Source organism: Microtus oregoni, unplaced genomic scaffold (assembly GCF_018167655.1).
Source record: "Microtus oregoni isolate MIOR12 unplaced genomic scaffold, Mior012 000034F_ref0000314, whole genome shotgun sequence".
NCBI classification, from domain to species: Eukaryota; Metazoa; Chordata; class Mammalia; order Rodentia; family Cricetidae; genus Microtus; species Microtus oregoni.
Window position 1 is genome coordinate 13,098,876 of NW_024543093.1, and position 15,605 is coordinate 13,114,480.

The 15,605-nt window shown below is 43.4% G+C and overlaps 1 pseudogene; it reads left to right on the forward strand.

Annotated features, from left to right (window-relative positions):
- Positions 1–7,090: 7,090 nt before the first annotated feature.
- LOC121432308 lies at positions 7,091–9,055 on the forward strand (annotated as a pseudogene).
- The last annotated feature ends 6,550 nt before the right edge of the window (positions 9,056–15,605 follow it).

The following is a 15,605-nucleotide window of genomic DNA, read 5'->3' on the forward strand; positions in this document are numbered from 1 at the left end:
GTAGTGAGGTGGTTGTTAGATTTTGAAGCACCTGTCCTAAGTACTTTATTTTTTTTAATTTATTTATTTATTAAGGATTTCTGCCTCGTCCCCACAACCGCTTCCCATTTCCCTCCCCCTCCCCCGATCAAGTCCCCCTCCCTCATCTGCTCGAAGAGCAATCAGGGTTCCCTGACCTGTGGGAAGCCCAAGGACTGCCCACCTCTATCCAGGTCTCGTAAGGTGTGCATTCAAACTGCCTAGGCTCCCACAAAGTACTTTATTTGTTTGTTTTTTTCCTTTTTTTTTTTCTGTGAGAAGACACGGTGACCACATCTCTTGCAAAGGATAACATTTAGTTGGGGCTTGGCTTACAGTTTGGAGGTTTTGTTGTCATGGTAGTAAGCATGGTAGCATGCCAGCAGACATGATACTGCAGAAAGAGCTGAGAGTTCTACATCTTGATCCACAGGAAGCAGGAAGTGACTGTCATACTAGACATGGCTTGAGCCCACCCCCACCCCCAGTGACTCACTTCCTCTAACAAAGCCACACCTACTTCCATGCCTCACCTCCTAATAGTGTCAATCCCTATGAGCCTATGGGGTTCATTTTCTTTCAAACCGGCACAGCACCAAACGCGTTGAGTACTATGTACATTGTGGCTATGCCAATTCATGTTTTCTAGTTCCTTGGCTTATCAATCAAAAATATCTCTCAAACTTCCAACAACTCCTTCCTCCCATTTTCTCAGAATTATATATCCGCTCTGCTGTGCTTATTTTTGTTTCTATAATGATAACCTGCTAATTTATGTAGCAGTTAACTTCCTCTTGTTATAGTACAGAAACTCCAAGGTCAAGGTTCTTGGTTCGGCGTTTGGTGGGCCACCTATCTCTGACTCCATGACAGCACTGTTTCTAGAGGAGGCAAAAATTGAGCCTCACAAAATGCAGGGCTTAAAGAGCAAGACAGCAAAATGAACATAATTCTCTCTCTTTATGATGTATTTTTAAAATCCATGTGTGTGTGTGTGTGTGTGTGTGCAGTTGTGCATGTATGCAGGTGTTTTTGTTTGTTTTTGTTGTTGTCGTTGTTTTTCAAGACAGGGTTTCTCTGTAGCTTTGGTGCCTGTCCCGGAACTAGCTCTTGTAGACCAGGCTGGCCTCGAACTCCCAGAGATCCGCCTGCCTCTGCCTCCCGAGTACTGGGATTAAAGGCGTGCGCCACCACCGCCCGGCATGCAGGTGTTTTTAAAAGAAAAAGGAGGTTATCTGCTTTTAGATCTCCTGGAATTGGAGTTACAGGTGGTTATGAGGTACCTGAAATGCATGCTGGGAACCAAACTCATGTCCCTTGCAAGAGCTGCAACCACTCTTATCCATCTCTCGAGTCCTCAGTCTGTTTATGAGGTTCCAAATCCTATCCCTAAGAGTGAAAACTCAATTTTTTAAATGATTTTTACTTATGTGTTTGTTTTGTGTATGTAGGGGTGGGGCATGTAGCCGATTCTCAAGTAGCCTAGGTTTGTTTTGAACTTGCTACATAGTTAAGGCTAGCCTCCAACTCCCACCTCCCCAAGTGCTGGGATTTTAGGTGTAAGTCACCATGTTCCAGCCCGTCTTTGGTTAAGAAATTTTAATTAGGATCTGGAGAAAGGGCCCTGCAAGTAAGATACATAGTAATCTTGCAGAGGACTTGCCTTCCCTGTCCAGCACTCTTTTTGGATGTCTCCTAAATTTCTGTAACTCCACATCCTGATCGGATGCTCTCTTCCTGCTTCTAAAGGCACCAGAATTTAAAAGCACATTTCTATACTCAGGCACATATAAATAATAAAATGAAAACATCGTTGTCATCATCATCAACATCATTTGGTATGTGATAGTATGTGTGCCTCAGCGTGCACATGGAGATCAAAGAACAACCGTTGTAAAGACAGTTCTCTCTCTCTATGGCTCCATGGATTCTGGGGGTGAAACTCCGGTTAACGAATTTTCACGGCAAGAACCTTTACCTCTGAAGCATGTCACCATCACCAATAGACCTTTCAAAAACATTAATAGTATACCCATGCCTTCCCACGAAGGCAACGAGGGCCAAGGAGCCATCGATTTACCTCAGATTCCCAGGGCTGTGCTCCACTACCGCCACGGAGCTTAGCATCGTGAAGCAGGGTGCACTGTGTAAGGGGCAGCTCCCGCTGCCCCTGGGAACCCCAGAACTGAAGTATCCTCCCAGACTTCATCTCCAGCTCTCTGCAGGCTACCCAGTGCTGTTTGGCGCTTGAAGAACCAAGGCAACACCTGTTTTCTCGAATGCCTTGGTGCTGTTTCTCAGCACCTCTGATGTGCTGGCCGAGTTGGGAACACATGTCCCGACTTTCCCCCAAATTCAACAACTCAGCGTTTAACAGAACTCTCTGTTCCAAGGCAATTCCCAACGTGATGCCCAGGAACTACTGCTCTGGTTGCTGGTCTTGGAGGGCTCAGCCTGTATGCTAGTTAGTTTCCGAGCAGCTGCTCCAGAAACCAGTAAGGACTCAGAAGAGCCCCCCTCCTGGCGCCTTCAGCTCGGCCTGTTGGAGAATCTTCCCTCCTAGGTAGTTACTGTTTATATAATTTTGGGGAAAGACGCCGTGAATCTCAATTTCAGAAGCTGCTAGAAGCTAGAATAGTGGTTCTCAACCTGTAGGTCGCAAGCCCTTTGGACATCAAATGATCTTTTTCAGGGATCGTTTAAGAACATAGGAAATATTAGCTGTTATGATTAGGACTCATAACAGTAGCATAATTACAGTTATGAAGCAGAAATAAAAAATAATTTTATGGTTCGGGTCACCATAACATGAGAAACTGTATTAAAATGTCGCAGCATTAGAACTTCTAAGATTAATTTCTTTCCTGGACCATGTCCGTTTCCTTTACTTCCTGTGTCTAATGATCCTCGCTCCAGAGGAGAATATTTTGATTCAAATCCAGTTGCTACACAACATCAGGGGTTGTCTTAAGGAGTCGTGGAATAAGGAATTCCCTGAGCAGACCAGACCTCCCAGGAAAGCTAGGGAAATCAGAGTCCACTATGGAGAGGCAGGGCCAGTTCTGTTAAAATTATGCTAATTCCCAGTCTCAGACAGGTATGCACCAGGTGAAAAAGTCGGTCGAATAGCTCGCTAAGATGCTATGCTCTGATCTCTGGTTTGTGCGCAGACTCTAGCTAGCTAAGAGGCTTTCTGTTGTCTTTCACGGTTCAGAGGGGCGGCTCCTGCGTCACTAGCGAATGAGAGGCGCTGGAGCTGTGCAGATCATCCAGTCCTGAGTCTGTAGAAGGAGGAGCCCCGCCTGAAGTGGAGGTGCGGGCCTTTTTTACTTCACCATAAATTCTGACCCAGTATGTAGCTCAGAGACTCCAGGCACAAATCCTCTGCCACGCTGTGAAACCTGCTCGGGTCCTTGTTACTTTGAGGAGGACCCGGAACAACCCAGGAGCTGGAAATGGTAGGTGTTGGGCCGAGTGCCAGAGGCTGGAAGGACAGTATAGTCAGGACACTAGCATCCTTAAGCCCCGTCTCCCCGAGTCTGGAGAGCCCTTGGTGCTGACCCTGAGCGGGGCTGGGCTGTACAAGGGGTCCTTGTCCAGTTCTTCTTTTGGAGGCCCAGAGGGTGGAGGGAGACTACCGACTTCTAAGTGAGATCTGCAGGGAAGGAGCCAGGCTCCGGCACACTCTGCCTTGAATGCCCAGAGCAGATAGGATCGTCTTGAAGTTGTTTGACATGTAAGGCAGGGACTCCTGCCCACAAACCCGTGTTCTTCGTATGGATTTTCCTAGCTGTTTCAATCTGTTTTTTGTTTTTTTTTCTTTCTGGAACTGAAGACTATGGCTCATGACTGTGGTCTCAGGGTTGGGGAGGTGGAGGTGGGACAATCAGAAGGTCAACATTAGTCTGAGATTCATGACATTCTGTTCTTAGCAAATAAACAAAACACCAAAACTCGAGTCAGACATACCTTGCTTCTAATCCCAAACTGACCCGGGCTTAATTGGTTTCCTCATTAAGTGTTTTTTTCCCCTCATTAAGGGCCCACGGAGTGCTTTTCTTTTTTCTCACCCACCTTCCTTTCTTCATTGGATTTATTTACTTGTTTATTTATTTGAGACAAAATCTTGCTCTCTGGCTGTCCTGGCATGGAATTCACTCTGTAGCTCAGGTTGGCTTTGAACTGGTAACAACTTCTCCCTTCACCGACATAAAGCTGAAATTATAGGTGTGCAACACCATGCTTGGCATCTTCAATTTTTCTCTTCTTTTCCTTCTCTCCTCTCCTTCCTGTCTTTCTGTCTGTCTTTTATGTTTTATTTTGTTTTCCAAAATGGGGCTTCTCTGTATAGCTCTGACTGTCGTGGAACTTGCTCTGTGGACCAAGCTGGCTTCAAACTCACACAGATTCACCTGCCTCTGCCTCCCGAGTGCTGGGATTAAAGGTGTGCTCCATCACCGCCTGGTTAGCTTCTCCAGTTTTCATAACAACGTCAAACATAACATCCAAAGAGGCAGTGACACTTAGATTTTAGGGGAACATTTAAATAGCTGAGTTTACATTACATTAATTATTTTTATTGTTGTTATTATGCACCTCGCCCTTTTTGCATTTTAAATATAACATTTTATGGATTTTTTGAGAAAGTCTTATATGCATATAGTGTATATGGATCATCACTCTTAACTTCCCATAACTCCTCCCAGATCTGTTCTCATGCCTCCCAACTTTCCACCTTTGAATCTGTCCTCTTTGTTTTAGTTTACTGTTTGATTCCAATTTATGCTGCCTTTGTACTGATAGATGTGGGACAAATCAATGGAGAGCAGCTGATCTACTAGGAGGTACATTCTTAAAGAAAACCAGCCCTGAGCTGGAGAGATGACTCAGGGGTTAAGAACACTGACTGCTCTTCCAGAGGACCCGGGTTCAATTCCCAGTACCCACACTACAGTTCACAACTGTTTATAACTCTAATTCCGGGGGAATGGACACCCATGGCAAAACACCAATGCACATAGCAAAAACAACAAAAAAAATTCTCCTAATCAAGTCTTTCTACTCCAGAAGTCATCAGCTGTCAATCAGCTCCTCATTTAGGAGTAACTGCTCTGCTTGTGAGCCCTTTCCCTCTCCGTGTTGGAATGTTGATGCCTTGGTCGTGGGCAGGTCTCGTGCAGTCAGCCACAGCTTCTGTGAGGTCATGGGTGCAGCATTATACCCAGAAGATACTGTTTTACTCTGGTCGGATCTTTTAGCCTCTCCTTCGTGGTGGTCGCTGAGCCATACTGCAGAGGCAGGTTGTAGTGATATGCTGTAGGCATCCCGTTTGTGGCTGAGAGCTCCGTAGACATTTATTCTTGGCATCCTGACCACCTGTGAGCTTCTGCACTCACTGATAGTCTCTGAACAAAGAGATTTCTCTATGAGATCTGAGAGACTTACTAATCTATGGGATTTAAGGTACAAATTGGGAGGGAGCTTGGTATGGTCATATTATTTTTATGTATTTAAATGTGTGCGTGTGTGTGTGTGTGTGTGCGCGCATGTGTGTGTGTGTGGTGCATACACCCATGCCACAGTGTGCATGTGGAAGTCAGAGGACAGCTAGCTGGAGCTGGTTTGCTGTTTTCTGATGTATGATTGATCTTAGGCAAGCACCTAGACCCACTGAACCACTTTGCCAGCTCGCATATGTTATTATCATTTTCTTTTTAAATTTACTCACTTTTTACTTGCCATAGTATCTTGTATTTCTTCACCTGTTCTGCTTTTGGGGAGGCAGGGAACGGAGTTTTAGGACCAGTCTTCAGAATTCTACTAGAAATTAAAACCTTAGAAATAAGGAAAATTGGAGGCTAGAGAGATGGCTCAGTGGTTAAGAGCATTCATTAGCTACTCTTCCAAAGGGTTCAATTCGCAGCACCCACACGGCAGCTCACAACTGTCTGGAACTCCAGTTCCAGGGGATCTGACACCTTTACCCAGACACACATGCAGACAAAATATCAATGCACATGAAATAAAAGGAAACTGTATATAATACATACACATACATACATATGTATGTACGTACATACATACCTATACATGATTAAAATGTTAAAAGAAAGAAATAAGGAAAATTATTTTTCAATGATGGTCAAGAAAATAAATACATTTTTGGATGACAATGAGGTAGATGTAATTGTGTATTAAAATTTTTCTAAAACATTTATTCTAACTTAAGACACTTAGATGCTAAATAATTTTCTCCTTTTTGATGCCTGGTTTTGAAGGTAGCATAGACACGTCTTTATTATTAACATTTTAAAAATTATTAAATGTATTATTATTCTTTTAATGTGTATGAATATTCTGGATGTATAATATATGTCTATGTGCCTGATGCCCATGGAAGCTAGAACATGGCATTGCTGTTCCTACAATGGGAGTTAGAAATGGTTGTGAGCTGCTATATAGACTCTGGGAATTGATCCTGGGGTCTCTGGAAGAACAACCAGTATTCTTAACCACTAAGTCATCACTCTGGCCCCTATTGTTAATAATTTGTAATGAATTAATTAATTGAGGCAGTGTTTATGGTAGTAGTTCTCAGCTTGTGAGTTGCAACCTCCTCTTGGGGTTGATTAGCAGGTAGATATTTACATTATACTTCATAACAGTAGCAAAATTACAGTTATGAAGTAGTAATAAAAGTAATTTTATAGTTGGGGGGTCACACAGCATGAGGAACTGTAATGAAAGGGTTGCAACATGAGGAAGGCTGCGAACCTCTGCTCTGTGTAGCCTTGGTTGTTATGGTCTAGATCAGGCGTTTCTAGGTTGTAGGTCTCAAACCCAGAGATTTGAAATAAGGGCTGACACACAGAGTGTAAAAGGAGTAAAGGCAACTTTCTTCTACGCAAAACCATGGGAGCATTTGTGACATTGTCTAGAGGGACAGCAGGCCACCTGACTGGAAAAGTCCTTAAAAGGCTGGGGCTTCCTTGTACACAGTTTAAGTAAAGGAAGAGTTTGGTTGGGAATGGGTATAGTGAGGATAGATTTTGGTTTCGGTTGACAGGCCTAGATGAGGTGGGCCTTTGACGCAATAAGTGTCTCTTCTCATGGTGAGTCTTATTTTAATCCTGTGTTCACCCAATTATGCATGGGTGGAAGATGAGAAGTAGGGGATTTGTTCTAAAATCTTCACTCAGAAGACACAGTTTGCCTTGCTGCACACACACTCAAAACCAGTCCAGGCCAGACTGGACCCACAGTTCTTAGATATATCCCGATGTGCCTGTCACAGTTCAGAATGGTCACAGATCATATGACTATCAGGAATATGCCAAGCAACTGTATGAATGTAAGGAATGCAGAAACAGCTCCAGCTTTTCCCAGTGCCATCTGAGGTATGCAAGAACTCAAACTGAAGAGAAACTTGATGAAAGTAAGCAACATAGGGAAACTTTTAGTGATAATCCCTTCCAGATACATGAAACAGTCCCTGCTTTGAAGAAACCAGATGTGTGCAAACAGCATAGGAAAGAACTCAGGAACAATGCAGGTGTTGAAAGACAAATGAGAGCACACAAGGGTGATGGTTCAGGCAAGTGTAAGAAGTATACTAAAGACTTTCCCTAGTCCGCTTCACTGTTTATGCATTTACGTTCTCATATTGGGGAGAAGCGGTATGTATGTAAACATTGTGGGAAAGAATTCCCTAATGCTGCTTCCCTTGAGTGCCATGAAAAAAACGCATCATGAAGAGAGACCCTATGCTTGTAAGTACTGTGAGAAAACGTCTACTAGTTCAGGATTCACACTGGACAGAAACCATATGCATGTAAGCAGTTTGGGAAAGCCTTTACCACACATACTTTCCTTTGATGCCATGAGAAGATTCACACCGGAGAAAAGCCTTATGAGTGTAAGCAATGCGGAAAATCTTTCATGTTGTACAAATATTTGCAAAGACATGAGTGGATTCACAGTGGACAGAAGCCCTATGAATGTCTGCAGTGTGGTAAAGCTTTTTATGTCCACAGTGCCCTTCGATATCATGAAAAGACCCACAGTGGAGAGACGCCTTATGGTTGTAGGCATTGTGGGAAAGCCTTAACTCATCCCAAATATTTGAGATGCCATGAGAGGATTCACAGTGACGAAAAGCCCTATGTGTGTAAACAACGAGGGAAAGCCTTCACTACACACAATTCCCTTCATCACCATGAAAGGACTCACATCGGAGAGAAACCCTATGTATGTAAGCAGTGTGGTAAAGCCTTCAGAACACAGAATTCCCTTTATCATCATGAAAGGACCCACACTGGAGAGAAGCCCTATGGATGTAAACAGTGTGGGAAAGCCTTCACGTTTTGCAGGTTCTTACAAAGACATGAACGAATTCACGTGGGGAGAAATCCTATGCATGTAAGCATTGTGGGAAACTCTTTTCATGTTTGAGTGAGGTTCAGAGGCATGAACAGACACACACTGGAATAAAGTCCTATGTATGTAGACAATGTGGGAAAGCCTTCTCTAAAAACAGTTACCTAGAGTACCATGAAAAGATTCACAGTGGAGAGAAGCCTTGTGTGTGTGTAAGCAGTGTGGGAAAGTGTTCACTTTTTACAGTTCTCTTCAACGCCATGAAAGAACTCACAATGGAGAGCAACCGTATGTGTGTAAGCCATGTGGAAAAGCCTTCACTTTTTCCAGTTCCCTTCAACGTCACGGAAGGATTCACAGTGGAGAGAAGCCCTATGTTTGTAGGCACTGTGAGAAAGCCTTCCCTTCTTTGAATCAGGTTCAGAGACATGAGCAGACACACAGTATAGTGAAACCCTTTGTATGTAGCCAGTGTGGTAAAGCCTTTACTCTCCACAGTTCCCTTCAAGACCATGAGAGGTTCCATAGTGGAGAGAAACCATATGTGTGCAGGCAATGTGGTAAAGCCTTCACATATCACAGTTCCCTTTGGTACCACAAAAAGATTCACAGTGGAGAGAAACCTTACAGATGTAAGCAGTGTGGGAAAGCCTTCTTGTAGTCCAGCTCCTTGCAAAGGCATGAACAGATTCACTCTGGAATAAACCCCTGTACTGAAGAGTGTGAATCTGGGAGCTAGAGAAGCCCTGGAATGCTATAAAGGGTTTAGCGAGCCATTTTGTTGGGAGTGTGGAAGGCCAAAATGCCAATTGAAATTCAGAAAATAAAGACTACTCCTTAGGTTTCAAAAAGGAATGATCTCTCTCTTGGTAAATGGATGAGAAACCATGCATATTTCATTTTGACAAATCTGGTTGCATTCTGCCCATGTCCAAAGAATTTGAGTGAGGTTTAGTTAAAAGACATGTTTTATTAGACAAAGGCAATTTAAAGACAGTGTAATATTCTGTGTGTCATGGTTATTGCTTACCACTCTTACCTGGGTTTAGAGGGAGGGAGGGAGAGAGAGAGAGAGAGAAGATATCTAGTTTGTTGAGAAAACCATAAGCAATTTTAATGTTGCACAAAAGGAAAACATTGCAGTGGAGGGCTGTCATTGTTAAAAAGCTTAGTTCATCTAAGAATAAAGCATGTGCTTTGCACTTGCACAATAGGAAGGAAACATTGAGAGCATAGCCCACCCATTGTAACTATATAAAATGGTTTGGAAGGAGAGGCTGAAGTGATCTCTTGCTCAAAATAATTGCCTAGGGAACAATTTTCCTGGTTCAACCACTAAGGCACGTAGACTAGTTCTGCTAGAAGGGGACCAGTCTACATCTCAAGCCAACAGCAGAACTTGACAGCATCCTTCATCCTTCATGAATTAAAAATGTAAGACCTGACCTGAGTTATGGAGACCCGCTCCAAGTACACTAAGGCCAGGTGATATGTGTCCCGTGTGCATTCCCTGCAAGGAAGGGAATCTGTAGCACATTCAAATCTATGAAAAGATGTCCTAAAATGTCTCCTTTCATTGTTGGGAAGCTATGGAGGTGAGCCCTGCGTTACAGCAGAGTCTCCAGGAGATGCCAGGACCATGGTTGTTCAGCTGAGGGGGCAGGGAGTAGAACCAGTTTAGTGCTATGGGTGCTGCAGAGTACAGAAGTGGAGGAGTGGGTGTATACAGGCTAATGGAGCCCCTATGGTATCAACGATAGCCCTAGATGCTGACAAAGATCTTTAGGATTTGGAGATTGTACTTCTGGGTTTCGGCCTTGCTTTTGGCACAGTTTTCTTATGCTATATTCTCAGTTCTTCATTTTGGAATGGAAATGTTTATTGTATCATTTATTGTACTGTGAGCTTTATAATTTTTTAAAAAATTTTTAAGGGCTCACAGTTCCAAGATTGCCTTGAGTCTAAGAAAGAAAAATCTTTGAACTTTGACCTATTAAGTAGTGTTTAAAGTACTTAGACTGTGGGGACTTTTGAAGTCAGAATTGATTTTTTTGTTTTATGATAATGGTCATGAACCTGTAAGGGCTAGGGATAGAATGTATGACTAAAAGGATGCTTCTGGGCATCAGCTTGACAAGAGGTAGACTTGGAGATGGCTAATATTTCAACCTAGCTAGATTTATAATTACCAAAAACCACTTATGATATATCCAGAGAGATTGAGATGAGGAGGGAAGACCCACTTTGGATTTCATTGTGCTACCTCATGACTTGGGGCCCAGACTGAATAAAATTGAGAAAGGAGAAGACTAACCTACTGCCAGCATTTGTCTTCCAACACAACACCATGCCTTCCTTGCTAAAGTGAACCATTTTCCATAAAACCGAGATAAAATCAGCATTTATGTAAATCGTTTTTGTCTGGTATTTTGTCATGGCATCAAAAAAAGTAACTTATCCACTCAGTGAACACAATCAATATGGGCACACTGTTCCTACTCACAGTTTCTCCATCATGAAATGATTTGTTCATGGTTTAGAGAAAGCCCCCTCTATCCTGCAAACTATGCAAGAAAGCTTTCTAGTCTTTGAATTTGTCTGATTAATTACACACTGAAGAAAACCATATGGGCACAAGCAGTGTGGTTGAGTCACCAACATGTGGGTGCTGAGAACTGAACCTAGGTCCTCTGGAAGAGCAGCCTGCATTCTTAACTATTGAGCCATCTCTTCAGTCCCTAGAAATAGTAACTTCTGAAAAAAATGAATGCTAGAGTTGAGTTTGTTGTATACCTAATTACACCCCTGGCGGTAGGATTTCAAGGAGTTCAAACAACCTTGGCTACATCAAGAATAGGCTTTGTTCCCAGAACCTATATAGTGCTTAACAACCATCTGTAACCCCAGTTCCAGGAGATATGATCAGGACACTATCTCCATGGTTTCTGCAGGTAGGTCCCACACACATGGGGCACACATGCAGGCAAAATATTCATACACATAAGAATAAATAAATAAATACATTTTATATTGTTTTTAAAAAAAGAATAAAAGCAGTTTTTGCTAACTGTTGACTTTATTACTGGGTTTTTGTGATGATCCTGGACCCACCGTTCCTTCCTTCCTTCCTTCCTTCCTTCCTTCCTTTCTTCCTTCCTCCTCCCCCTTCCTTTCCCTTCCTCTCCCTTCCTCCTCCTCCTCTCTCTCCCCCTCCTTCCATTCATCCTTCCTTCCTTCCTTCATTCCTTCCTTCCTTTCTTTTTCTCTCTTCCTTCTTCTTCTGAGAATATAATAAAATTATTGTGGTGCACCACACCCATCTGCGCTCTATGCACCACCATACAGTTTGTGATTCGGGCAAGGTGATTAAAACACACAAAGACTCATAGAGACACAGGTCATCCTTGATGCCAAAATCCTTGAAACAGGAATTATTGTGTACCAGAGCCACTTATATAGGGATCTTTAACTGATAACCATGCCCCAGCCAAACCCACCAGAAACCACTCACCTGCCATCAGGAACTCCTGAGGGTCTCGTGCTCAAAGTAGCTGCAAACATTAGAAATTGTTTACCAGAAATTTAGGATCTGGGGGTTTACTGCTCCCAAAAACTCCCCCCCTTTTTTATATAATTAGAAAAAAGAAGAGCAACTAACCACATGCAAATCCCACAAGAAATCCAACTGCTCTTATAAGCTGAAAAATGCCCTAGCAAACATGCTCATTCTATGGTCAACATGAATGATATTAAATGCTGGTTCCAGCTACAAGATAGTCACAGCAGCCATCTGGCTGATGACAATTTTAGTTGCCATGAAGGAGGCTGCAACAGTGACAATAGCTGCCACCCGTGGTGATCTTGAAATCTCTAGGATGGCTTGGCAGTTGTTGTTCAGCTTCTATCTCCTTTGCAAATCCTACTGGTGTGTGCCACCACAACCGGCTAGGGCAGCAGGCAGGCTTGGAGACCTTCAGCAGCTACGTCTCAGGTGCTGTAGAAAAGCCTGTCGCTTGTGCTGCAGACTTTTGGGCGCGCAGAGCCTGGAACCACCACTGCCTTTCCCTTGCCTGCTGCTACCTTCCATGCTGCATGCAGAGGGGCTGCGCAGCTGGATCTCTATGGCTCCACCTTGTCTCAGCTCCAGCATTTGTTGCTGCATTTGCTAATACTCCTGTCAGCACCGTGGCATACCCCAGACTGGGTACTGACTGGGTGGGGGCAATGTGCCTTCTGCCATAGTCGCCCAGCAAAGCTCTGCTCCAGCTGCCCTCTGACCCCAGCCACTTTTGCTCTGGGTCCAAACTGGTGCATGGAGTGGAGTGGAACTTGGGAAAGCAGGCTTGCTGTTCCGGAACCACTGAAGGGGCCCCACTTAAACAATCTTTTAGGGAAATTGGGCATCGTCAATCTGTCTGGTTGCTTCCTGCTGAGCGGGGGTCCTGCATTCTGTGGGATATTTTACTGCAATATTTCAGGGGGTCTTCGTGAACCAAACTACATAAATCTGGAATAAATCCTCAGGTTCTCATCCTCTGTGGAGACAAAAGCAGACAAAAGTTCTTTTCCAAAGCATAAAATCCTTAGTTCCATTTTTAAAGTCAAAATACCTTTCTTAGAAGTTCCCAGAATCAAATGTCTTTCTCTAGTCCAGAACACAAAAGACAACACAATCAGCACAATAACATACATCTGTACATTCTTTATTAAAGCTTTTATATTGGCTGAATGGTGGTGGCACATGCTTGTCGGAAACTAGTCAGCCTATCTGACTCACTCCTGAAGCAGGGGAGTGAGGATTGAGGAAAGAAATAGACAAGAAGCAGGAGATAGAGTCATGAGGACATCCGGTGAATACTGTTAACCACCCAAATTTATTTCTCATAGCCCTTATATACCTCAAGCAAAAGGGGAGGGCAAAAGACTTCCTTGCGTGATAAAAGAAACAAATGAGTGTAATTACTTTCTTAATTCTCAAAGCATCCAGTAACCCTGCCTTAGATCAAACATTCAGTTATCTTGCCTTAAGGATCAAGATATCTAGTAAACCACACCTTCCATCAAACATCCAGTTATCTGGCCTTCTGCGAGGACTGAGCAGATGCCATAACAGGCTGCTCAGTCTCAGAGATCAGACCTTGATGTGGGAGTGTCATATATCAATCTGTTGATTTCATTGGTTAAGCAATAAAGAAACTGCTTGGCCCTGTGGGTGGAGTAAACAGAACAAAATGCTGGGAGGAAGAGGAAGTGAGGTCAGACTCCACAGCTCTCCTCTCGGGAGCAGATGCCTGAGAGAGACGCCATGCCCCGCTCCCGGGCAGACACGCCATGAAGCTCCGACCCAGGATGGACTAGGCTAGAATCTTCCCGGTAAGACCAGTTCTCACAGATTATTAGAGATGGGTTGATCGGGATATCAGAATTAGCCAGTAAGGGCTAGAGCTAAAGGGCCAAGCAGTGTTTAAATGAATACAGTTTGTGCGTTGTTATTTTGGAGCATAAGCTAGCCATGTGGGCACCCAGGGTGCTGGGGACGCAGCCCATATTACTACAAGACCTCAGTTTCAGTTTCCTGAGACTGGACAAACAGTTTCTGAGGAAACAATACAAATAAGGGACAATCAGTCTCCAACGCCCCCAACAGCAAGGAGGAGACCTGATACAGTACTAACCCAGGCCAGGCCTGAGTCAGCCTCCACAGCAGCTCCAGGACAGGGCCTGGGATTTGTCCAGGCCTGCCCCAAAATGGAAAACTGTAGCCCTGACTGACCCCTGACTAGTCCTAGTCAATTAAAATGTACTGATATGATTTCCACTTGCTTAAGCCAACCATATCTAAAATGACCTAACTTCCTTAGACACTCCCCTCAGCAAGGCTTAGAAGAAGCCCCACCCCCTTCTCGGGGTTGATGATATCTTGTCTTTGTGTAGGATCAGCATGCTGGTATAATAAAAAAAAGACTCTTTGTTTTTCCATCAGATCTGGTCTCTTGAGGAATCTTTCAGGGTCCTGAATCTGGGCACAACAGCCTTGAGGGTCAAGAATAGGTTTCAGCTTTCTGACCATAAGTCAAAATGGAATGTAGTCAAATCTGTGGGCTCCCACACATGCCTTTAATCCCAGCATTCAGGAGGCAAAACAGGCAGATCTCTGTGAGTTTGAGGCCAACCTGGTCTACAGAGTGAGTTGCAGGACAGGCTCAAAAGTTACAGAGAAACCTTGTCTCGAAAAACCAAAAACCAAACCAAACCAAAACCCAAAAACAACCACAAGAAAAACCTTTTATATCAATTTTGGTCTGGTAAATATTTTTACCTTGTGACTTGGGCACAGCACTCCCAACATGACAGGTATCAATGCTTCTTTGTAATTATGATGAGTCTAAATGAAAATTTATTCGCAGGTTCTCAAATACAGGGCTCAGGCCCTAGACTTGATGTGAAACTGATGTGTGATTCTGTGCTATCGTCTCCATGTTTCCTTAAAATCCTATGTATAAAGAATAATTCCTAGGGCGACAGACTAGTGCTGTGATCTTTCACAGAAGAGAGTGGTCTAGGCACAAGGGCTGTCCCTTTACAAGCTAAATCCAGTACTACAATGTCTTGTAGAAATACGTTACTCTCTCTTGACCCTCAACCTTCTGAATATGAAGATGTGGCAAGAATGTCTTCACTAAGTACAGGTTTCCTGATCTTGAATGTTTCTGCATTCAGAACTGGGAGGAGATCAATTCTTCTTTTTTTTTTTTAAATAAAGTACTTTTTAAGTTTTCTTTCTTTCTTAAAAAATATTTATTGTATGTTGTGTGGGGGTGGGGAGGTGTCTTTGCATGAGGAATTACAGGTGTTGAGGAGTCGAGAAGTCATTGGCTCTGATGGAACTGGAGATATCAGTGATTATGAGTGGCCTGATGTAGGTGCTAGGCACTGAATTTGGACCCTCTGCATGAATATTAAAAAATTGCTGAGCGCTATAAAATAGTTTACAGCCTCAGTTCTTCTTACTAGTAATGGCTTGCAAGATTAAACAGGTTGACTGCTAAGTTCTGCTTTCATATGAAATACATGCTTGTATGACTGAAGCACCTGCTGGATGTCTGTAATAAAATCAAGCCTTTCCTGTGCCCAGACAGGGTAAGTCGATTTGACTCCTCAAAATTATAACTTTTTTTTTCTATAATCCCTTGCCTTACAATAGCTGGGGC